Source organism: Rana temporaria, chromosome 8 (genome assembly GCF_905171775.1).
Source record: "Rana temporaria chromosome 8, aRanTem1.1, whole genome shotgun sequence".
In the NCBI taxonomy this organism is placed as follows: Eukaryota; Metazoa; Chordata; class Amphibia; order Anura; family Ranidae; genus Rana; species Rana temporaria.
The window spans coordinates 167798870-167822814 of NC_053496.1; the positions used below are offsets into that span (position 1 = coordinate 167798870).

The 23945-nt window shown below is 45.4% G+C and overlaps 1 protein-coding gene across 1 annotated transcript in view; it reads left to right on the top strand.

Annotated features, from left to right (window-relative positions):
* The first annotated feature begins 18063 nt into the window (after positions 1 to 18063).
* Positions 18064 to 23945, top strand: part of LOC120909900 (gastrula zinc finger protein XlCGF57.1-like) — a 29327-nt gene continuing 23445 nt past the window's right edge. Inside the window, exons 1-3 of the mRNA XM_040321700.1 lie at positions 18064 to 18203; positions 22467 to 22571; positions 22684 to 23059. The gene's annotated coding sequence lies outside the window, so the exon portion shown is untranslated. The remainder of the gene's footprint in view (positions 18204 to 22466; positions 22572 to 22683; positions 23060 to 23945) is intronic.

Sequence of the window (23945 nt, forward strand, 5' to 3'; positions counted from 1 at the left end):
GTTCTTCCTAAAAACTATTTCGGGTCTGTGTTTGACATATTTACCAATAGTAGCATCTTCGCTCAGGAAGTGCCAGTGTTTTTCTAGGCAACTACGTAGTTGGTAGTGTTGAGACGTATATTTTGTTATAAATCTAGTGATTTGTTGGTTTTTGTTTTCAATTTTTTGAGGATGTATAAGAGAGGGTCTATCTCGATTGAAAGCCTTATTAAAGGCTTTTCTCAAAAGGGATTTGCTGTACCCACGCAATAACAGCCGGGAGCGTAGCTCATTGGCCTGAGATCTAAAATCCGTATCGTGTGTACAGTTCCTCCTAAGCCGGATGTATTGAGCATACGGGATACTGTGAATGAGGTGTGTCGGGTGACTACTTTGGGCGTGTAGCACCGTGTTCCCTGCTGTTTGCTTTCGATAAAGCCTAGTTGCAATGTTATTAGAGGCATCTCGATATATTGATAGATCCAAAAATGATAAAGTGTCTTTATTAAATTCATAGGTGAATTTTAAATTGAATGTGTTTTTATTCAAACAACTAATAAATTCATTTAAGCTCTGTATAGTGCCTGTCCAAATGAGAAAAATGTCGTCGATGTATCTATACCAGCACAGGACTTGGGCCATGAAGTCATCGTAGGCCTCATTGGAGGCTATTTCCCTCTCCCACCCCCCCAGGTACAGGTTCGCGTAAGCCGGTGCGCAACAAGTGCCCATGGCTACGCCCTGTACCTGGAGGTAGTGGGAGTCTAGGAAAGTAAAACTGTTATGATGGAGAATAAATGACAACAGCTTTAATATAAAAGATTGAAATTCCCAAGTGCGATGATCCTCCTTCATGAGGAAGGATCTAATGACCTCAAGGCCCAAATCGTGCGGTATACTGGAATACAATGCCTCGACATCAATGCTAACAAATATAGCGTCCGATGGTATTGTAACGCCATCAAGATGTCGCAATAGGTCTAATGTGTCCTTAACATAAGATGGGAGGCTAGTTACATAAGGCATCAAAAAGAAATCCACCAGTCTGCTGGCATTTTCAGTAATTGACCCTATCCCCGAAATGATGGGTCTACCTGGTGGTTTAGATTTGTTTTTGTGGATTTTAGGAATAGCATAAAATATAGCCTCCCTGGGGAATGCAATATTTAAGTATTCATAGGTTTGTTGGTCAATTAGGGCTTCGGAAAAGGCGGAATAAAGTAAAAGCTTGAATTCTAAATGGAATTGGGCAATAATGTCCTTTGAGATCAGTCTATACCAAGCTGCGTTTTTAAGAATGTTAAAACACATTTCTTCGTATTGGTCACAAGTAAGTAGAACTATATTGCCCCCCTTATCCGAAGCCTTAATGACTGTGTCCTGCCTAGCCTGTAGGGATTTGAGTGCTTTTTGATGATCAGTACTAAGATTAGAGGGTGTAGATGACGTAGACATATTTTTGACCTCATGGACCATAGCAATTAGAAATGCTGAGACTTGTTCATTAGTATGTAGATCTGGGAATTGGTTTGATTTGCGCTTAAAAGCACTGATGTCTTTTTTACGTGGTAGGGAGTTGGCATTAGTTTCACTAGATGTAGGGATGATGGTGCCTTCATTTTCCTCAAGTAACAATATGAGATCCTTCAAGGCTCTAAATTCTTTCATTGTATATTTTTTTATTTGTTCTGAAAGTTCTCTTTCTGCCTTTGCTCGCTGTTTATCTGGGTCGAAAATATGTTTATAGGTAAGTTTTCTGGCGAACAAATAGAGGTCCTTGATGACCTCATATTTGTCCATATTGTTGCTTGGACAAAAACTAAGACCTAGTTTGAGGACGGCTAACTCATCATCCGATAGAGGATATGGTGTGAGATTGATCACACTCAATTCCTCATAGGTGATGCTCCCAGAGGGGTCTCTCCTAAAGGGATCTCCGGTTGCATTGAACGTGTATGAGTGATTCGATGTGGATCATTGCTCGATGTAGTGAGGGAGCGTGATTGGTGGGAAGGGGTGCCAGACGAACTGGGTATTCCCGTTTCCATCAAAGCTCCCTCATGGTGCAGGCTTGTATTGAGTTTAGGGGTTTGCGATGTACTCGGTGGGTGGAGTTGTTTAACCGCTTTGGCTGCTAGGGGTCCCATATAGGAAAAATGGGATAGTCCTAGATTATGTGAGGACCCTTCACCTCTATTGGGAACACCTTGTGAGTGACCCTGCATGGGATTGAAACCTGCCACGGTAGTGGGTTTCTTTTTGGTACTGGGTGTGTTAGGATGCCCACCACCTTGATATTCCCTCTTACGTGTCCGAGAGTTCGCTCGTGCTGCCGTCGGTCCTTGTTGTGTCTGCGAAAGGGAAGAAGAGGATAAAGATGAATCAGATTCAAAATCTTCTTCAGATAAACCTAAATTTCCAAAACCAGGTGGTGGGTATTTGCGAAAGCCTCTACCTCGACCCTTGCCTGGAAAATCCCATCTATAGGCGTAACCTTCAACAAAAGCCATCCGATCTTTGGCCATTTTTGACTGTTTTTTAGAAATTATGCTCTTATTGAGTTTATCAAGAAACACCTTCAGTTCTTGGTGTTTATCGGCATAAAGAGGGTGGGTCTTGACATGCTCATATTGAGTAATAAGTAGTGCTAAATCGCGATCTAAAATATTAGTATCTGATTGGTATTGAATCAAAAGCAATTGCATGCATTCCTTACTGCATTTGTTCAAGACTCCTTCCCAGGAGTTTTTTAGGTCCTGTGAGGCATTTTTAATAGTTGGAAACATTTGTATCCTTAAGCCCATAGGGCTAATGTTTTCCTTGATATACTCCTTAAAAAACTCCATATGCCAATAAAGGTTTGATTTCTTTTTAAGTAAATATTTCAACTTGCCAAAAAATAGCTTTAGGTCATCAACATCCTTATTGGTTCCATTGTAAGATGTTTGGAACTCAGTCATTAGACCTGACCATGCTGTACCTACAAAGTCCATACTTGCTCACGTCCGATTAAACCAAGAATTAAACAAAGAAAAAAGTGGGGACAGGTAATATATAGATGTTGTAGCCAGTGCAAGACATCAGCTACAAAATATATGTTAATTGATTTAAATTTTGCAATAGTGGCATAAAGGTGATTTCCAGGTTATGAAAAAGAATTGAGTGTGATCAATCTCACACCATATCCTCTATCGGATGATGAGTTAGCCGTCCTCAAACTAGGTCTTAGTTTTTGTCCAAGCAACAATATGGACAAATATGAGGTCATCAAGGACCTCTATTTGTTCGCCAGAAAACTTACCTATAAACATATTTTCGACCCAGATAAACAGCGAGCAAAGGCAGAAAGAGAACTTTCAGAACAAATAAAAAAATATACAATGAAAGAATTTAGAGCCTTGAAGGATCTCATATTGTTACTTGAGGAAAATGAAGGCACCATCATCCCTACATCTAGTGAAACTAATGCCAACTCCCTACCACGTAAAAAAGACATCAGTGCTTTTAAGCGCAAATCAAACCAATTCCCAGATCTACATACTAATGAACAAGTCTCAGCATTTCTAATTGCTATGGTCCATGAGGTCAAAAATATGTCTACGTCATCTACACCCTCTAATCTTAGTACTGATCATCAAAAAGCACTCAAATCCCTACAGGCTAGGCAGGACACAGTCATTAAGGCTTCGGATAAGGGGGGCAATATAGTTCTACTTACTTGTGACCAATACGAAGAAATGTGTTTTAACATTCTTAAAAACGCAGCTTGGTATAGACTGATCTCAAAGGACATTATTGCCCAATTCCATTTAGAATTCAAGCTTTTACTTTATTCCGCCTTTTCCGAAGCCCTAATTGACCAACAAACCTATGAATACTTAAATATTGCATTCCCCAGGGAGGCTATATTTTATGCTATTCCTAAAATCCACAAAAACAAATCTAAACCACCAGGTAGACCCATCATTTCGGGGATAGGGTCAATTACTGAAAATGCCAGCAGACTGGTGGATTTCTTTTTGATGCCTTATGTAACTAGCCTCCCATCTTATGTTAAGGACACATTAGACCTATTGCGACATCTTGATGGCGTTACAATACCATCGGACGCTATATTTGTTAGCATTGATGTCGAGGCATTGTATTCCAGTATACCGCACGATTTGGGCCTTGAGGTCATTAGATCCTTCCTCATGAAGGAGGATCATCGCACTTGGGAATTTCAATCTTTTATATTAAAGCTGTTGTCATTTATTCTCCATCATAACAGTTTTACTTTCCTAGACTCCCACTACCTCCAGGTACAGGGCGTAGCCATGGGCACTTGTTGCGCACCGGCTTACGCGAACCTGTACCTGGGGGGGTGGGAGAGGGAAATAGCCTCCAATGAGGCCTACGATGACTTCATGGCCCAAGTCCTGTGCTGGTATAGATACATCGACGACATTTTTCTCATTTGGACAGGCACTATACAGAGCTTAAATGAATTTATTAGTTGTTTGAATAAAAACACATTCAATTTAAAATTCACCTATGAATTTAATAAAGACACTTTATCATTTTTGGATCTATCAATATATCGAGATGCCTCTAATAACATTGCAACTAGGCTTTATCGAAAGCAAACAGCAGGGAACACGGTGCTACACGCCCAAAGTAGTCACCCGACACACCTCATTCACAGTATCCCGTATGCTCAATACATCCGGCTTAGGAGGAACTGTACACACGATACGGATTTTAGATCTCAGGCCAATGAGCTACGCTCCCGGCTGTTATTGCGTGGGTACAGCAAATCCCTTTTGAGAAAAGCCTTTAATAAGGCTTTCAATCGAGATAGACCCTCTCTTATACATCCTCAAAAAATTGAAAACAAAAACCAACAAATCACTAGATTTATAACAAAATATACGTCTCAACACTACCAACTACGTAGTTGCCTAGAAAAACACTGGCACTTCCTGAGCGAAGATGCTACTATTGGTAAATATGTCAAACACAGACCCGAAATAGTTTTTAGGAAGAACACCTCAATTGGTAATAAACTAACATCAAGTCTCTACCAAGCGAAAACCAATCCTGTTACTCACAATCAAAGCCCAGGTATCTCCAAATGCGGCCATTGTTCTTATTGCCCATGGGTGCAAGCTGGCACCAAATTTAGCTTGCCCAATGGGGAAACTTTTAGACCTCGTTTTCAGGCCAGCTGTGATACCGAGGGGGTCATTTATTTAATGACCTGCAAATGCGGGGCTTACTATGTGGGAAAAACATTACGCAAATTCAAGAAAAGGATCTACGATCACATTTATTATTCACAATACGCTAAGATGCTCACACCCATAAGTCGCCATCTGGGGCTATTTCATAAATTTGACACTTCCCCTATCCAATTTCTGGTATTGGAGGTTGTCCCACGTGACCCTCGAGGGGGTAACTGGGACAAATCTATTCTTCAGAGGGAGACTCTGTGGATAGAGCGCTTGGGCGCCACCAAAGCACCGGGGATAAATGAGGTACTATCATACAGGCCCTTCCTTTGAGGGACCTGTATGGCAGTTCTCACACCCAGAGACCTCTCCATCAAATCGACGTTGATCTTCAACGTTGACAGTTTACCCGCCCAAAATCACATCACAATTGACATTTTTTGTATTTATATTTATTCATTATTACTATTTTCATTTTTTCATATTCGTTTTGATAATTTTTTTATTTTTATTATTATTTTTTTCATTATTATTTTTTTTTTTTTTTTTTTTTTTTTTTTTTTCATTATTTTTATCATTTTTTTCATTTTTCTTATTTTTTATTTAAAAATTAATTTTTATTGTCACATTATCATCATTTATTCTCATTTAATTGTTTATTGTATTTATAATTATATGTCTATTGGTTTGGTGTTGATGTTTGAGCCACTGTTTCTCTGGTCTGACCATTATGAATCTAAATGGTGTTGTTTTCAATTTTTCAATTTTCCTACAAAATAACTTCATCATAGATAAATGTGACTAATAATGCAAGTCCTTATTATCTGACCCAGCTACAGTAATTGGTTAGTTTGTTTTAGTGGCCGCATTGGCCCCATTTTGGGCCACCCCTATTTTTCTTTTTCAATCTCCAGGTTTCAAAAGTGTAGTCTGTGACTAATATTGTGCAGTTTCTCTATTGATGATTTTTTATCAATAAGTAGAAACAGTAGCACGACTATCATTTACTAATATGTTCTACATGCCAACTTTTTTGATGGATCTAAAATCGTTATACATGCATTTTGTGTGTTTTCTTATGTAAATGTTTTATCATTTTCTGTTTATCGTCTGCTCACCAAGCGAATACATATGTTCAGACCTATGCCTGCCTTACCAATTGTCACCACATTGCCATGCGCCGTTGAGCAAATGAACCAGTGGCCAGGTAAGCCATCACACCTTCTGGTCAGATGTTCTTTATTCAGACCTTAGAACGTGTGGTGGCACTCTCAACATGGTGTCTCAATTTCCCTATTTCCTTCCATCTGGGAAACACCATGTTATACACGTGTTGTCCATCTACACAAGGAGCCGCATCGCGGCTCACTGTGCGCATGCGCAACGCGCATGCGCAGTGTATCTCTTTCTGGCCGGCGGGATGACTGTCAATCACCGTGACGTCATCCGCGCGGGGTATTTAAACCCAACAAGAGCCTGTTGTCTGCAGGTGCTTTTGTTGAATGCCAGCAAGGACGGAGGTCTGGGAGGCCTGCACGGTATTTCTCTGCTCAAGATCGCTTCATTTGCCAGTTAAGCATTAGGCATGTATACTTTTTCCCCCGTCCTTATCTTGGTTGGTTCTAGCTTGCTACTATGCTTGTACTAAGAGTGATCTTGTATTTTTAACAGCTGATTGCTGTTCCTCTGTGAGGGGTCTCTATTCCCTGCATCAGCCTAATGCTCAACGCTGCCATCTTGTGGCAGTTTTTGAATTTGCGTCTTATCGAGTCTTCCAGTATTAAGGTAATGAATTACTGCCTACCTACCCACTTTTTTGCTAAAATGCATAGTTTTGGTTTAAACACCAACAATATTTGCTATAAATCAAATGTTTATTGATTTTGAGCCCACCATTTGGCAATCAATAACACTATTTATTACTACTTCCTTGTATATCTATTTAAAAAGTTGTTTATTTTTCAATCTTTTCTGGACTTTTTACAGTTAGGAGGGGACCTATTTGGATCTTCCACCTTCTGCTGTTTCAATATTTTATTTCTAAGGGTGTTTCTCCCTTTTCCAGTCCTTGGAATTGTTTTCTGAAGGCCTAGGCCCCTATACCTCCTCTAAGGTACGCCATACCAGCCAAGCGTTATACATACTGTTTCTTTTTTTATATATCTATCTTCTTTCCTTTTTCTTTTTTCTTTTTGATCTTCGTTTTTCTACGGTCCCATTCAATATTGGACCTATTACCCTATCTGTTTACTACCTATTTTTAGATACCCCAGCTGGTTCATATCTGCCCGGCGGTGCATGGTCAGTGTGGTTCCGACCCATGGTAATTTATTTCATCTGTCTAAGGTAGATGGTCTGATCATATATCCAGGTCTGGACGCTGCTGAGCATTCCTCAAAGTTATTAAACACCGATTTTTCGGTGAGTATTATGACCATAGTTAAACACTTCTCTCAATATGCTTAGAGGCTTTTTGCATTTATGTATAATATGCCTTAATGTGAAACTATATTGTATTGTACTTGGATATATACATATTTCTAATGGCAATATTGTTTTGTCTTTTAATTAATCAGAAGCTCCCGAAGAAGCGACAACGTCGCGAAACATGTTGAGCTGATCCCCACTTTTATCCAAACTCATCCTGTACCATCTCTTGAAGTGACAACGCCACCCAGTGCTTTTCGTGTATTTCATACATTTAGCCCTGTGGCTATCAGCAATGTCTTCAAAAAGGGATAGGAATTGAGTTATTTATGTATCTCATTGTATTGTTTTGTTTTCTTTCTTAATTATCAAATTGAGCAATTGTTCAGTGTTTTTTGTGCTAAGTGTATTGTTTAAATTAAAATTATTTATATATTTTTTCAAAAATCTGGTGCCTACAAAGTCCACTTTCTCCTAGTCTCAGACTTCACAGTCTTTTTCTATTTTCTCTACATAATTCAGGATGTGGCACCTTATACTAAGGGGTGTTTGATTACCACCCCAGGGCAATCGTAATTCTAAACATAACCTCTTTTTTTATACATCAGAAGCACTACCGTCAGCAACCATTGGGTGGCGCATGGATACACACAGTTGTACAGAACTGTGAGAAAGATTAATACATCAGAAGTAGTACCGCCAGCAACCATTGGGTGGCGCAATGGATACACACAGTTGTACAGAACTGTGAGAAAGATTAATACATCAGAAGCAGTACCGCCCGCAACCACTGGGTGGCGCATGGATACACACTACAGTTGTACAGATCTGCAAGAGAAGCCCAGGCATCCATCCAGCGGCGCAGGCTGCTGACGTCGGTTCCGATATCGGCGCCATTTGCATCGTGGAACCGGCCGTGAAAGAGAAGAATCGCGGGTCAGAATCGGGGAGAATCGAGATTGCGATTAATCGTGCAGCTCTACTGCCACCACAACCGAGATATCCATCTTTTCAGTGGGCGGTCCTGTAAACGATAATGGTGGTCTCTGCAGCGGATTCGCCGCAAGATCACCGTTATCGGCGGCGGGAGAGGGGCCTCTCGCCGCTCTCCCGCGTCCTCCACCGCTTACCGGAGCCGTCGGCAGCAGCGGAGGAGATCGAGTCCTTTTCCTAGCTGGGTATGGAGACGAGTGAGGGGAAGATGTCCCCCACCCGTCTCCTTACCATAGCAGGGCGGAAGCGACGTCAATACGTCATTTCCACCCATACGTCTTAACGGCACATTTTTTTTGTTGTCACTTTTTTAAATTGACAATTTTTTTTATTGCATTTTAGTCTAAATATGAGATCTGAGGTCTTTTTGACCCTCAGATCTCATATTTAAGAGGACCTGTCATTCTTTTTTTCTATGACAAGGGATGTTTACATTCCTTGTAATAGGAATAAAACTGACACAATTTTTTTTTTTTTTTAAAGAACAGTGAAAAAATTCTAAATAAAAGGTAAAATAAATAAGAAAAAAATCGAGCCGTAAGACCGCTGCGCAAATACGGTGTGACAGAAAGTATTGCAATAACAGACATTTTATTCTCTAGGGCACGGGTGTCAAACTCAATTTCATTGTGGGCCGCATCAGCATTGTGAAAAGGGCCGGTTGTATCTGTAAGATTAGATGTCCAGCGCATCCCCTTCCCTTACATTAGATGTCAAGAGCCCCCCCACCATCAGAAGTTGAGTTCCCCACTCTCCCTTACATCACAGTGCACCCCCTTTCCTTATGCTGCTACTGGGAAGAAGCTAAATGCTTGAAAGCAGAAAGTTAGGATCTGGAGGAAGACCAGAGGAGGGCTGGACCTCTCCTGCAGGTGCAGGAGAGGTCCGAGGGCCACATGAAATGGCCTGGAGGGCCGGATTCGGCCCGCGGGCCTTGTGTTGGACACCTGTGCTCTAGGGTGTTAGAAAGAAAATATATATATAATGGCCCGGATTCACGTAGAGCGGTGCATCTTTGTGCCGGCGTAGCGCATCTCATATGCGCTACGCCGACATAACTCTGAGAGGCAAGAGCAGTATTCACAAAGCACTCGCTCCCTACGTTGCGCCAGCGTAACGTAAATTGGCCGGCGTAAGCCAGCCTAATTCAAAGTAGGAAGGTAGTGGGCGTGATCCATTTAAATGAGGCTTGACCCCATGCAAACGAAGGGCCGAACGAACGGTGCATGCGCGCACATGCTCAGAATCACGTCGAATTTACTCCCTAAGATACGACGGCTTAATGCCTACGACGTGAACGTAACCTGCGCCTAGCCCCATTCACGTACGACTTACGTAAACAGCGTAAAATCCGACGGCTGTTCCGTCGTCCATACCTTTTGCATGGGATGCGCCTCCTATATGTGGAATAACTTTACGCCGGACGTACGCCTTACATAAACGGTGTATGCGACGGGCGCAAGTACGTTCGTGAATCGGCGTATCTCGGTCATTTGCATATTCGACGCGTAAATCAATGGAAGCGCCCCTTGCGGCCAGCGTAAATATGCGCCCAGGCTCCGACGGCGTAGGAGACCTACGTCGGTCGGATGAAGCCAGATTTCAGGTGTATCTTGCAATGAGACTCGGGCGCATAGATATACGACGGCGCATCCGTGCACTTACGAAAGATACGTCGGCGTAAGTGCTTTATGAATCCGGGCCAACGTTTGTAAGTAATTTTCTAGCAAAAAAAAATGTTTTTAACTTGTAAACACTAAATCTCAGAACTAGGCTCGGTAATGTAGAATCTGTCTAGGAAATGGATGCCTGAACAAAGATGGTACCTTCTATTTTATTTTTAAATACCATTAAACCTTAAAACAAGCTTTTGTGTGGACTTGTCCATTTCACATACTCTCTCGCTCACACACCGGTCTCATCCCACTTCCCCCTACGTAAAGTGTTTGTAAACCCTTGTTCTTTTTTTTCTTATAACAAAAATGTCAGACTTGCCTGCTCTGTGTAATGGTTTTTGCACAGAGCAGCCCTGATCCTCCTTTTTTGTGGTCCCCCCCACCGGCGCTTCTGGCTCATCAGGTGCCCCCAGGGAAAGCCGCTTACGATGGGGGCAACCGTGCAGGCGCATTCCCGAGTTCCGCTGCTGCATCCATTGACACAGTGTGACTCGGCCCCGCCCCCCACGCCCGTGTCACTGGATTTGATTAACAGCAGCGGGAGCCAATGAGGAGAGAGACAGCGGCTGGAGCCGCTGCACACATTGCTGGGTCGGATCGGGCTCTGGTAAGAAAAAGGGACAGGGGGGGGAGCTGCATAGAATGCATTAAAGCGGAACTTTAGTAATTTTTTTCATCTTTCCATCTATCAAATCTTCCGCTCTTGTTCTTGTTGTTTTAACCACTTCATCAGGATTTGGCTGCCCCATGACCGGGGCCATTTTTTTGCAATTTGCTTTAACTGACAATTGCGCGGTCGTGCGACGTTGTACCCAAACAAAATTGGCGTCCTTTTTTCCCCACAAATAGAGCTTTCTTTTGGTGGTATTTGATCACCTCTGCGGTTTTTATTTTTTGCGCTATAAACAAAAATAGAGCGACAATTTTGAAAAAAAATCATTTTTTTTCTTTTTGCTATAATAAATATCCCCCAAATATATCTAAAAAAAAAAAATTTTCCTCAGTTTAGGCCGATAAGAATTCTTATACATATGTTTGTTAAAAAAAAAATCGCAATAAGCGTATATTCGTTGGTTTGCGCAAAAGTTATAGCGTGTACAAAATAGGGGATCGTTTAAGGGCATTTTTATCAATATGTATTTTTAGAAATGGCGGCGGTCTACGATTTTTATCATGACTGCGACATTATGGCGGACAAATCTGACACTTTAGGGACCATTGTCACTTATACAGCGACCAGTGCTATGGAGGAACTGAGGAAAAATATTTTTTATAGATTTTTATTATCCCCCCTGCTGAATGGCGGTCCTGGTGCTTAGAGGGGGAGATGGGGGGGCGCAGTGGAGAGATAAGGGGGCACTGGTGCTCTATGGGGAGACATGGGGGGCCCTGGTGCTCAGTGGGGGGTCACTAGTGCTCATTGGGAGGAGAGGGGAGACTGGTGCTCAGTGGGGGGTCACTAGTGCTCATTGGGAGGAGAGGGGGGACTGGTGCTCAGTGGGGGTTCACTAGTGCTCATTGGGAGGAGAGGGGGGACTGGTGCTCAGTGGGGGTTCACTAGTGCTCATTGGGAGGAGAGGGGGGACTGGTGCTCAGTGGGGGTTCACTAGTGCTCATTGGGAGGAGAGGGGGGACTGGTGCTCAGTGGGGGGTCACTAGTGCTCATTGGGAGGAGAGGGGAGACTGGTGCTCAGTGGGGGGTCACTAGTGCTCATTGGGAGGAGAGGGGGGACTGGTGCTCAGTGGGGGGGAAAAAGGGGCACTGGTGCTCAGGGGAGATGGGGGTCCTGGTGGTCAGTGGGGGGGGGGGGGGCAAGGGAAGCACTGGTGCTCTAGGAGGAGAAAAGGGGAGCACTGGTGCTCAGTTGGCAGAAAAGGGGAGCACTGGTGCTCAGTGGGCATAAAAGGGGAGCACTGGTGCTCAGTGGGAGGACATGGAGGTCACTGGTGCACAGTGGGGGGACAAAATGGGGCACTGATGCTCAGTTGGGGGTCCTGGTGCTCATTGGGGGGACAAGAGGGCACTGGTGCTCAGTCAGGGCAGATTGGGGGTCCTGGTGCTTAGTGGGGGGTCCTGGTGCTTAGCGGGGGAGACGGGGGTTACTGGGGCTCAGTGGGGAGATAAGAGGGCACTGCTGCTCAGTGGTGGGACACGGAGGTCACTGGTGCTCAGTGGGAGGAGTCGGGGAGTACTGGTGCTCAATGGGGGGGCAAAAGTGGGCACTGGTGCCCAATCAAGGGAGATGGGGGACAATGGGGCTCCGGTACTCAGTTGGGGGAGATGGGGGGGTCCTGGTGCTTAGCCGGGCGGGGGGCCTCAGTAGCCCCAACTATTACAGTGATTGCCAGTCTTTCCCATTGTCCCCTCAAGTTTGAGATATGCATACTTACATTATGCCAAGCTGGACCATCGTAACCACGCAAAAGATCACACCTGGAGTTCAGCTTTAACGTGGTTGTAAACCCTTTCATATACCCAGTGAAGTGACTGGCCTCAAGTGATACACAGAGATGAAACACATCTCCCTACATAAGTTTTACTTGTTTATCTTCAGTGTTCTCTTCTCTACATCTATTTAAAACTGTATTTAGATAAAATCCTTCTGCGTCTGTCAGTAGCTCTGAGGAGGGGGTGGAGAGCTGCAGTTAGAGCTCTTGTACAATGTGTGAGAGCTGATTGGAGGAAAGGGACACACCCCCTTTCACACGGCACAAGAACGAAGGAAGGATGCAGAGCTGCGTTATGAATGGGCAAGCCGTGTGATGAGCTCTCCTCCCCATCACCATTTTGGCCCGGATTCAGAGAGATCGGCGCATTGAGATAGGCATAGCGCATCTCATACGCGCTACGCCGACGTAACATTGAGAGGCAAGTTGAGTATTCACAAAGCACTTGCTCCCATATTTACGCCGGCGTAACGTAAATGGGCCGGCGTAAGCACGCGTAATTCAAAGTAGCAAGGCAGTGGGCGTGTTGTATTATAATGAAGCGTGACCCCATGTAAATGCATGGCCGAACGAACCGCGCATGCTCAGAATCACTTCGAATTTACTCCCTAAGATACGCCGGGTCCATTAATGCGACGTGAACGTAACCTACGCCCAGCCCCATTCACGTACGACTTACGTAAACTACGTAAAATACGACGCTGTTCCAGCGCCCATACCTTAACATGACTTACCCCTGCATTATGAGGGGTGGACGTACGCCTTACGTAAACGGCGTAGCTTACTGCGACGGGCGCAAGTACGTTCGTGAATCGGCGTATCTAGCTCATTTACATATTCGTAAATCAACGGAAGCGCCCCTAGCGGCCAGCGTAAATATGCACCCAAGATACAACATTCAGGCGTATCTGCTTTCCTGAATAGGCGTATAGATACGACGGCGCACATTTTGACTTACGACGGCGTATCTGGAGATACGTCGTCGTAAGTCCTTTCTGAATCCAGGCCAGAATCTCTAGTGTCAGGACAACTTGTCCGAAGTGACTCACGCTGATGACAGAGGAATGAAGCACCAGAGAGAAACGATACTTAGAGCTTTGGAGAGAGATAAGTAAACACTACAGATATAAGTGCTTTGTTCAGATTTCATGACTGAGGTTTAGGCTCGGTTCACACTATCGCCGCATTCAACTCCCAGCAGGGCTCCGGTGCATCCTGGTTCCCTGTGTCAGGTCTGATTTCAGCGCAGATTTTTGGCTGAATTCGCACCTGAAACAGACCAAAGGGCACTAAAAGATTTTTTTTAACCACTTCCAGCCCAAGGCTCTCATATGACGTCCTTGACTTTCAGTGGGGATATCTGAATGATGGGTGCAGCTACAGGCATCATTCAGCTGGCGATTCTGCGCACCATAAGAATGAACATTGCGGCAGTTCTGCCGTTTGATCATTCTTACAGGTGACGGGAGGGGACATCCGCCCTCCCGCCGCCATCCGGTACTTCTCCGGGCTCTCCCGTGCCAATCGGGGACCAAGAGAAAGAATTGGTCGCCGCCGGATGACGACCATAGAGATTTCCGGTGACCAGATGGTCGGCAGTCATCTCTATGACCGTTTGGGCATGGTGTTATGACGTCATGTCCGGACCGCGACTGTAAACGAAGCCGCGATCGAGGCTGGTAAGCATGAGATTGTGAATTTTTTTTTGATCTGATGCTTTTCAGCCTGGAGGAGAGATGTGGGGCCTTTTTTGACCCCCACATCTCTCCAAAAAGAGGACCTTAAGCCTAAAAAGTGTAAAAAAATAAATAAAAAATAAGTAAAATAAACATAAAGAAGAAAAAAATAAAAAATTTAAAACGCCCCTGTCCCCGGTAGCTCGCGCTCAGAAGCGAACGCACACAAAAGTCCCGCCCACGCATGTAAACGCCATTCAAACCCCACATGTGAGGTGGTATCGCCGTGTGCGTTAGTGCGCGAGCAATAATTCTAGCACTAGATCTCCGCTGTAACTCTAAACATATAGGGCCCAGATCCACAAAGAACTTACGGCGGCGTATCTATTGATACGCCGCGTAAGTTCTACGATGCGCAGTCGTATCTTTGTTTTGTATCCACAAAACAAGATACGCCTGAATGTGGGCTAGATCCGACTGACGTACGTGTTAGTACGCCGTCGGATCTCTGCATATTTACGCTGGCCGCTAGGTGGCGCTTCCGCGTCGAGTATGCAAATTAGCTAGATACGCCGATCCTCAAACGTACGTCCGCCCGGCACATTTTTTGACGTTGTTTACGTAAGGCTTTTTTCGGCGTAACGTTACCCCTGCTCTATGAAGCGTACGCAATGTTAAGTATGGACGTCGGGCCAGCGTAGAATTTTCCGTTGTATACGTTGTTTGCGTTAAACGTTCGCGAATAGGGCTTTGCGTAAATTACGTTCACGTCGTCTAGGCATTGAGCGGGCGTAATTTAATTTGAAATTCCGACGTGATACTGAGCATGCGCGCGCATGCGCCGTACGAAAAAAGCGTCATTTACGTGGGGTCAAGCTTATTTTACATAAAACACGCCCCCCCCTGTTCATCATTTGAATTCCGCGCCCTTACGCCGGGAGATTTACGCTACGCCGCCGTAACTTTAGAGGCAAGTGCTTTGTGAATACAGCACTTGCCTCTCAAAGTAGCGGCGGCGTAGCGTAACTACGATACACTACGCCTGCCTAAAAAAACTGCCCTACGTGGATCTGGCCCTTTTTGTTTACGTGTAAAAAAAAATTATTTTTTTGCTAGAAAATGACTTTGAACCCCCAAACAATATTTGTTGCTTTTGCTAAAACGCTCACTGTGATACCTCGCAGGTGGAACATCTTTTACATGTGCATGCGCAACCTACGTATGCGTTCGCTTCTGCGCACAAGCACGGAGGGATGGGTTCGTTATTAAAAATAAACAATATTTATTTGTTTTGTTTTTACACAGTTTTTACACAGTAGATTTATTGTTTTTTTTTTTTCGATCACTTTTTTTTTCTCTATCACAAGAAACCCCTGGTGATAGAAATGAGGCATGGCAGGTCCTCTTTATGGAAGTAAAAAAATACGTAATGACGTCGCTTCTGGCCTCCTGGACCAGGGGTCTCCAAACTTTCTAAACAAAGGCCTAGTTCACTGTCCTTCAGACAGTGCCCAATCGTCGTTGTCAGTGGGAGAAATAGTGCCCCATTGTTGGTGTCAGTGGGAGGAATAGTGCCCCATCATTGGTGTCAGTGGGAGGAATAGTGCCCCATCATTGGTGTCAGTGGGAGGAATAGTGCCCTGCCATTGGTGTCAGTGGGAGGAATAGTGCCCTGCCATTGGTGTCAGTGGGAGGAATAGTGCCCTGTCATTGGTGTCAGTGGGAGGAATAGTGCCCTGCCATTGGTGTTAGTAGGAGGAATAGTGCCCTGCCATTGGTGTCAGTGGGAGGAATAGTGCCCTGCCATTGGTGTCAGTGGGAGAAATAGTGCCCCATCATTGGTGTCAGTGGGAGGAACAGTGCCCCACTGTTGGTGTCAGTCATTAAGGGGAATAGTAGGCCATCATTGATAGTGGGAGGAATTTTACCCCACCGTGGGTGTCAGTGGGATGATTAGGCCCCATCGTTGAGGTCAGTAAGAGGAATAGTGCCCAATCATTGGTGTCAGTAAGAGGAATAGTGCCCCATCATTGGTGTCAGTGGGAGGAATAGTGCCCCATCATTGGTGTAAGTGGGAGGAATAGTAACCCGTCATTGGTGTAAGTGGGAGGAATAGTAACCCATCATTGGTGTCAGTGGGAGGAATAGTGCCCAATCATTGGTGTCAGTAAGAGGAATAGTGCCCCACCATTGGTGTCAGTGGGAGGAATAGTGCCCAATCATTGGTGTCAGTAAGAGGAATAGTGCCCCACCATTGGTGTCAGTGGTCTCCTGTGAAACACACAGGTCCCAGGAGTGAGCGGGGACCAGTAACCGTGCGCAATAGGGAAAATGGCAGTGATGACGCAACGCTTCACTTCCTGATTCCCTCACCGAGGATGGCGGCGGGATGTGGGTTTAACCAATCTTGTTTTTTGTACAATTCTGCTTTAAGGAGGAGGCACGGTAAAGGGTGTGTCCTATGCCTGCATACTTTTGCTGATAGGTGTCCCTCATTCCCATCTCAAAAAGTTTGTAGGTGTGGTATTTGTAGCTGATGGCTTTAAAAAAATAAAATTTGGGTGGACCTCCGCTTTAATATTACCTTCTTCTCACTGAACACACATTCTCCAGACTCACACCCCAACCAGAAGGATTCTCAGCTGCTGGAGCTCCTCCCTGAACTCTTCTGTGGGCTACAACAAAATGGCCACCAGCAACCTTCTGCCCTGGGCAAAAAAACATATAATTTTGTTTTCACCCATAATTTTATATCTTTGGTGTCACTTTTCGTTTCAAGCAAAATATTTAAATGCTAGTCTGAAGAAAAATTTTTGTAAAAAAGAGCAATTAAAGCAGAGGTTCACCCAAAAGTGAACCCCGCACCCTCCGGTGTCACATTTGGCACCTTTCAGGGGGAGGGGGTGCAAATACCTGTATAATACAGGTATTTGCACCACTTCCAGGTATAGACTCCCGCGCCCCTTCGCATTCACCCCACCCCGTTGTGTTCTGGGAAACACACGGCTCCCAGAACACAACAGGGACCAGTGAGGACGGCTTAGTGCGACTCGCGTATGCGCAGTAGGGAACCAGGCAGTGAAGCCGCAGCGTTTCACTTCCCGATTCCCTCACCGAGGGTGGTGCGGGGGAAGCCGAGAGCTGCCGACGTCCCCGGAGACCTGGACAGGTAAGTGTCCATTTTTTAAAAGTCAACAGCTGCAGTATTTGTAGCTGCTGGCTTTAAAAAAAAAAATAATAATCCGGTGAACCTCCGCTTTAGAGTGAACTGCTTGGACTACAAGATAATGGCCGCCAGTTCCTGCACTGAGGACAATAGGATGGATAGGATAGTCAACAATGCTTTATTTTTTACATAATATGGGACACATTACTACAGTTTATCATTGGGGGGTGTCTCGTCACATCTGGCTACCCATCAAAGTTTTCCCCGGAAGTGACGTTCCGCTGTAGAGACAGAGCCACCACTAGAGGGAGACCGTATTTCCTGTAATAAGAGGAAGTGTCCTTAGTGCAGGAGGGGCGTCCAGCATTTTGCTGTAGTATCGAAAGTTTGTTTTGTTTACTTCGTGTATTGAACTAGAAAAAGATTTTTTTTTACAACTTTTGAGTCGAGGAATTTTATATATGGCATCGATTGCTGTTAAAGAAATGATATTACTTGGTTGCAGAGGAATGTGGGTAGTACGCCATTTTGTTGTAGCCCATGTAAGAGGACCGGGAGGAGCTCCAACAGTAACAGAATTCTTTTGATGGTGGGATGTGAGTGTGAAGAGTGTGTGTCCAGTGAGGAGGTAATAATAATAATATTCCTATTATGAGAGAAGGGGGTCCCAGCACTCTGTGTGTGTGTGGACTGAATGGGGGGGATCATGTCACCCCCAAAAAATCATCATCTTCCTGCTGTCCTCTGATCTGGAGCCCCCACTACAAGTACATGGAACCATGTGTCTCCTGTTGTGATTTTTCATCTGGATGTTGTGGCACTTTTAGTCCGTGGCAATCGGAAAAGCTCTGATTGGCTGGTTCGCCAGTCGCAGGAGGCGGGGTATCGTATATGGCTGAATTGTAGAAATGTGTTCCCATTGATGTTTTGCATGTGGCGTCTTTTCTCGCAGGATTAGACAATTTGAAGTATCTTTGTTGCTAAATCAGCTTTTTTTTTTTTTTTTAAGGCGCTCATATCACCGCATTGCGATGAACAGGGAAACAATCCATAGAAATCTGGGCTGCTATTGGATAAGAATGGTAGTTTTTATCAGTTTAGGCCAATTTTATATTCTTCTACATATTTTTGGTTAAAAAAATAGCAATAAGCGTTAATTGATTGGTTTGCGCAAAAGTTATAGCGTCTACAAAATAGGGGATAGATCGTTGTTGTTGTTGTTGTTGTTTTTTTACTAATAATGACAACTGTGCCATGCCATCAAACGCAACCACTGTGCCCATCAATTGTCACCACTGTGCCCTTTAATTGTCGACACTGTGCCCATTGTCGGCCCATTGATGTCACTGTGCCCTTTAATTGTCACCACTGTGCCCATTGTCGGCCCATTGATGTCACTGTGCCCTTAAATTGTCACCACTGTGCCCATTGTCACCACTGTGCCCATTGTCACCACTGTGTCCATTGTCGCCGCTGTGCCCTGTAAAATGCCCCCCGCCCGGCGCTTACCTTTCTGGAAGTCAGACATCCTCCTAGTCCTTCCACGTCCCTCGATGTCTTCTCCCGCCCACGATGACGCTTCAGCCAATCAGGTTACCGATAACCAGAACCGGTGAACCTGATTGGCTGAGACGCCTGTCAGTCTTATCCAAGGAACGCACCCCCCCGTACGTTCCCTGGATAAGCATCCAGAAAGGCTGGGGGCTGTACTCGGAAAGCTTATCAGAGCCACTGGCTCTGATAGGCACTTCCGCACAGCCGACCAGCTGCCGTTATTCAGGTGGCCGGCGCTCAAGGTCCGGCCATCTGAATAGACCAGTGGGACTGCGCCATTGCAGCGGACACTTTTGACACTATTTTATGACCATTGACATCTATACATTAAAAATAGCCTCTGATTACTGTAAACATGTCACTGGTAGGGAAAGGGTTAACACTAGGGGTTAAATGTGTTCCCTTAGTGTGTTCTAACTGTAGGGGGGATGGGACAGACTGGGGAAGGAGACTGATCGATGTTCCTACTTAGTATGAACACACGATCTGTCTCCTCTCCCCTGAGAGAACGGGGAGACACACACACATCCCTGTTCTCGTTCTGTCACGAGCGATCGTGGGTGCCCGGCGGATATCACGCAAGCACATTGGCTCCGGGGACACGCGGCCGGCACGCGAACGCCGAATAGCTACGGTGATGTGTGTAGCCGACTCCCCCCCCCCCCCCGCCATTGGCTCATGCTGCTGTCAATCACATCCAATGACGCGGCGCGCCGGGGAGCTGGGCCAAGTGATACATTGAGCGGCTATAGCCGGCGGCTGTACCGCGGGAGCGCGCCCGCAAGAACTAACCACCATGCAAGCTCGCATGAAGGTGGAAAGTTCTTGCAGGGAGGAGCCGAGACAGCCGCCGAGGGACCCCAGAAGAAATATCAAATATCACCTCTGCGATATTTTTTTTTATTTTTGTGCGCTATTAACAAAAATAAAGCGACAATTTTGGAAAAAAAGCTTTATTTTTTACTTTTTGCTATAATAAATATCCCCAAAAAAAAAAAAAATATATATATATATATATATTAAAAAAAAACATATTTTTTTTCCTCGGTTTAGGCCGATACGTATTCTTCTACCTATTTTTGGTTAAAAAAAAATCGCAATAAGCGTTTATTGATTGGTTTGCGCAGAAGTTATAGCGTTTACAAAATAGCAGATAGTTTTATGCCATTTTTATTAATATTTTAATTTTTTACTAGTAATGGCGGCGATTAGCGATTTTTTTTTATTGTGACTGTGACATTATGGTGAGTGAGTAACTTGTATAGCGCAACAAATGCGAACTTAATCGCCTCAAGGCGCTTGGCATCCAGAGTCATACAGGTCTTTCAGAAGAGGTGGGTCTTTTCGTTTTTTCCTAAAAGCCCGATGGTTTTCCTCCAAGCGACTGGTCGTGGTGGCGAACGCATCGGATACTTTTGACACACTTTTGGCACCATTGTCATTACATTGCAGCAATCAGTGCTATAAAAATGCACTGATTACTGTGAAAATGACACTGGCAGTGAAGGGTTTAACCACTAGGTGGCGCTGTAGGGGTTAAGTGTGCCCTAGTGAGTGATTCTTACTGATGGGGGGGATGGGCTTCACGTGACAAGACAGTGATCACCACTTCCGATTACAGGAAGCGGTGATCACTGTCATTGTCACTAGGTAGAGCGGAGAGATGCTTGTTTACATCACCGTAAGACGGTCGCGGGTATCCCCACATCGATCGAGTCTGCGGGACCCCGTGGTGGGGTTCACGGAGCTTGCGGCAGGCGCGCGCCCCCACAATGTCGTGATCTTAAAGGGGACATACAGGTACGTCCTTCTGCCTGTCCGGGCCATGCTGTCGACGTATATAGTCGTGCGCTGGTCGGCAAGCAGTTAAGGGGACCTGGACTGTGGCCATCCGCAGTATAAAATGTCCCAGCATCAGTGCAAGTAAAGAATCCCCCATCATTGGTGTCATTGGGAGGAATTGTGCCCCATTGTTGTCATTGGGAGGAATTGTGCCCCATCACTGGTGTCATTGGGCCCCATTGTTGGTGTGATTTCGGAGTTACTGTGCCCTTCATTGGTGTCAGTAAATAAAATGGCACCCCAAGGGCCGAATAAAAGCATCCAAACAACCCCGGGGGCCACAGTTTGGAGACCACTGATCCAGAGCCTCCGATTTATGACCCTGGTACATCCTAAATATAGAACCATTTTTCCAACATGGTAACACTGGCCCAGATTCAAGTAGAATTGCGCGATATTTGCGGGGGAGCAGGGCAACGATTTTGCCCTGCGCCCCCGCAAATATTTTGCGCTGCCCCCTCGATTCACGGAGCAGTAGCTCCGTGAATTGCGAGGGCGCGCCGGCAAATTTGCCCGGCGTAAGCGCGCGCAAGTTAAATGATCCCGCCGGGGGCGGGAATCCTTTAAATTAGGCGCGCTCCCGCGCCGAGCGTACAGCGCATGCTCCGTCGGGAAACTTTCCCGACGTGCATTGCGGCAAATGACGTCGCAAGGACGTCATTTGCTTCTAAGTGAACGTGAATGGCGTCCAGCGCCATTCACGTTTCACTTACGCAAACGTCGTGAAATTCAAATTTCACGGCGCGGGAAGGCCGGCTATACTTTAGCATTGGCTGCCCCTACTATTAGAAGGGGCAGCCTTGCGCTAAAAGTAGCCGTACGGAAACTCCGTACCTGGCTTGCGCGGGGCCCGCGCGAGCTTGTGAATCGGTGTTAGTATGCAATTTGCATACTACACGCTGATACACAATGGGAGCGCCCCCTAGCGGCCCCCGCAAGAATGCAGCCTAAAATCTGCGAGGCATAAGAGCCTTATGCCGCGCAGATTTTAGCCTGCAGTCGGTGTAACGAGGTTCCTGAATCAGGAGCACTCGTTACACCGGAGCAAGTAAGCACTTGCGCTGCGTAACCTATGGTTGCGCGGGCGCAAGTGCTTCTTGAATCTGGGCCAATAATAATTCAAATTTGAACAGTACTGTATGCATATAAGCACTATGTGCGAAAAAAGCCCCTACGCGTTACGACCTTCGTAGTAGCGGTCTTCTTCAGGGAGCCAATGTTTTAAAGCAGACATAGGTTCTATGAAGAAAATATATGCAGATAAATCAAAAAGTAAACAACAAACCTAATCATAAAGAGGACCTGTCCACCCCAACATGAGGATAAAAGTGGGGGTGCATGTTCTCCTCCCATAACAATATAATAGACAATGATGTACAAAAATCGAAATGACACATGTCGAAAAACAGACCGGGATCGGACACCGAGTCACACCATCGAGAGCAAGGCTGGGTAGATATAGAGCCACATTTTAATCTGTATTCTATTCTTACAGCTCAGCCAGACCAGAACTCAATCCAGCCAGTCAAGCCAGAACTCAGGCCCACCAGTTGGGCCAGAAATCACCCCAGAACTCAAAACGGCTCAGAAGGCCAACCAGGTCAGAATTGTGGCCTGCAAGACCAGAACTCAGCCCAGCCAGCTTGCCAGCCGGGCAAGAACCCATTCAGCCAGCCAGGTCAGGACTCAAACCAGACCAGAAGGCCAACCAGGTCAGAATTGTGGCCTGCAAGACCAGAACTCAGCCCAGCCAGCTTGCCAGCCCAGGACTCCAACCTGCCAGCCAGGCAGGAACCAATTCAGCCAGCCAGGTCAGGACTTCAACCAGCCAGCCAGGCAGGAACCCATTCAGCCAGCCAGGTCAGGACTCAAACCAGCCAGTTGAACCATAACTCAAAGCAGACATCCAGGCCAGAATCGAGGCCAGCCATGCCTGAAAGTAGCCAAGCAAACCAGCCTGAAGTACCAGTTGTTCTACCTTCATGATGGACTCCGTCATCAGACTTGGGTTGACCAATTACTCTCCAGACATGAAAAACTTGTGAATGAAAGCGAATGCCAAGATTCTTTCTGAAGCTAACTTTTAAGGTAGGCTAACGTCTAGCCTTACTTTTTATTGAGGCCTAATACAGGGCCTAATACAGGGCTCGACAAATCCCGGTCGCAATGGCGACTAGAAATAGCATTCTGGCGACTTGTGAAGTCCCCAGCTCTTCCTTATGTGAGCTGGCGCCATCTGGTGGTGAGCCATTGGTATTACAAGTTATTACCACCAGATGTGTGAGCTGGCGCCATCTGGTGGTGGCCGTTGGTATTACAAGTTAAGCATTACAAGTTAAACAGCAATTCTAATGTCATTTTTCACTATTTTCACTGCCATCTTCTTCCCTCTAATTAGAACCCCCAAACATTATATATGTTTTTTATCCCAACACCCTAGAGAATAAAATGGCGATCGTGGCAATACTTTCTGTCACGCCGTATTTGCGCAGCGGTCTTACAAGCGCACTTTTTTGGGAAAAAATTACACTTTTTTTTTAATTAAAAAATAAGACAACAGTAAAGTTATCCCCATTTTTTTTTTTATATTATGAAAGATAATGTTACGCCGAGTAAATTGATACCCAACATGTCACGCTTCAAAATTGCGTCCGCTCGTGGAATGCCGACAAACTTTTACCCTTTAAAATCTTCATAGGCGACGTTTAAAAAAATCTACAGGTTGCATGTTTTGAGTTACAGAGGAGGTCTAGGGCTAGAATTATTGCTCTCGCTCTACCAATCGTGGCGATACCTCACGTGTGTGGTTTGAACACCGTTTACATATGCGGGCGCTGCTCACGTATGTGTTCGCTTCTGCGCGCGAGCTCGTCGGGACGGGGTGCGTTTTCTGGCTCCTAACTTTTTTAGCTGGCTCCTAGATTCCAAGCAAATTTGTCAACCCCTGGGCTAACGTCACATTTGTACTTTTTCA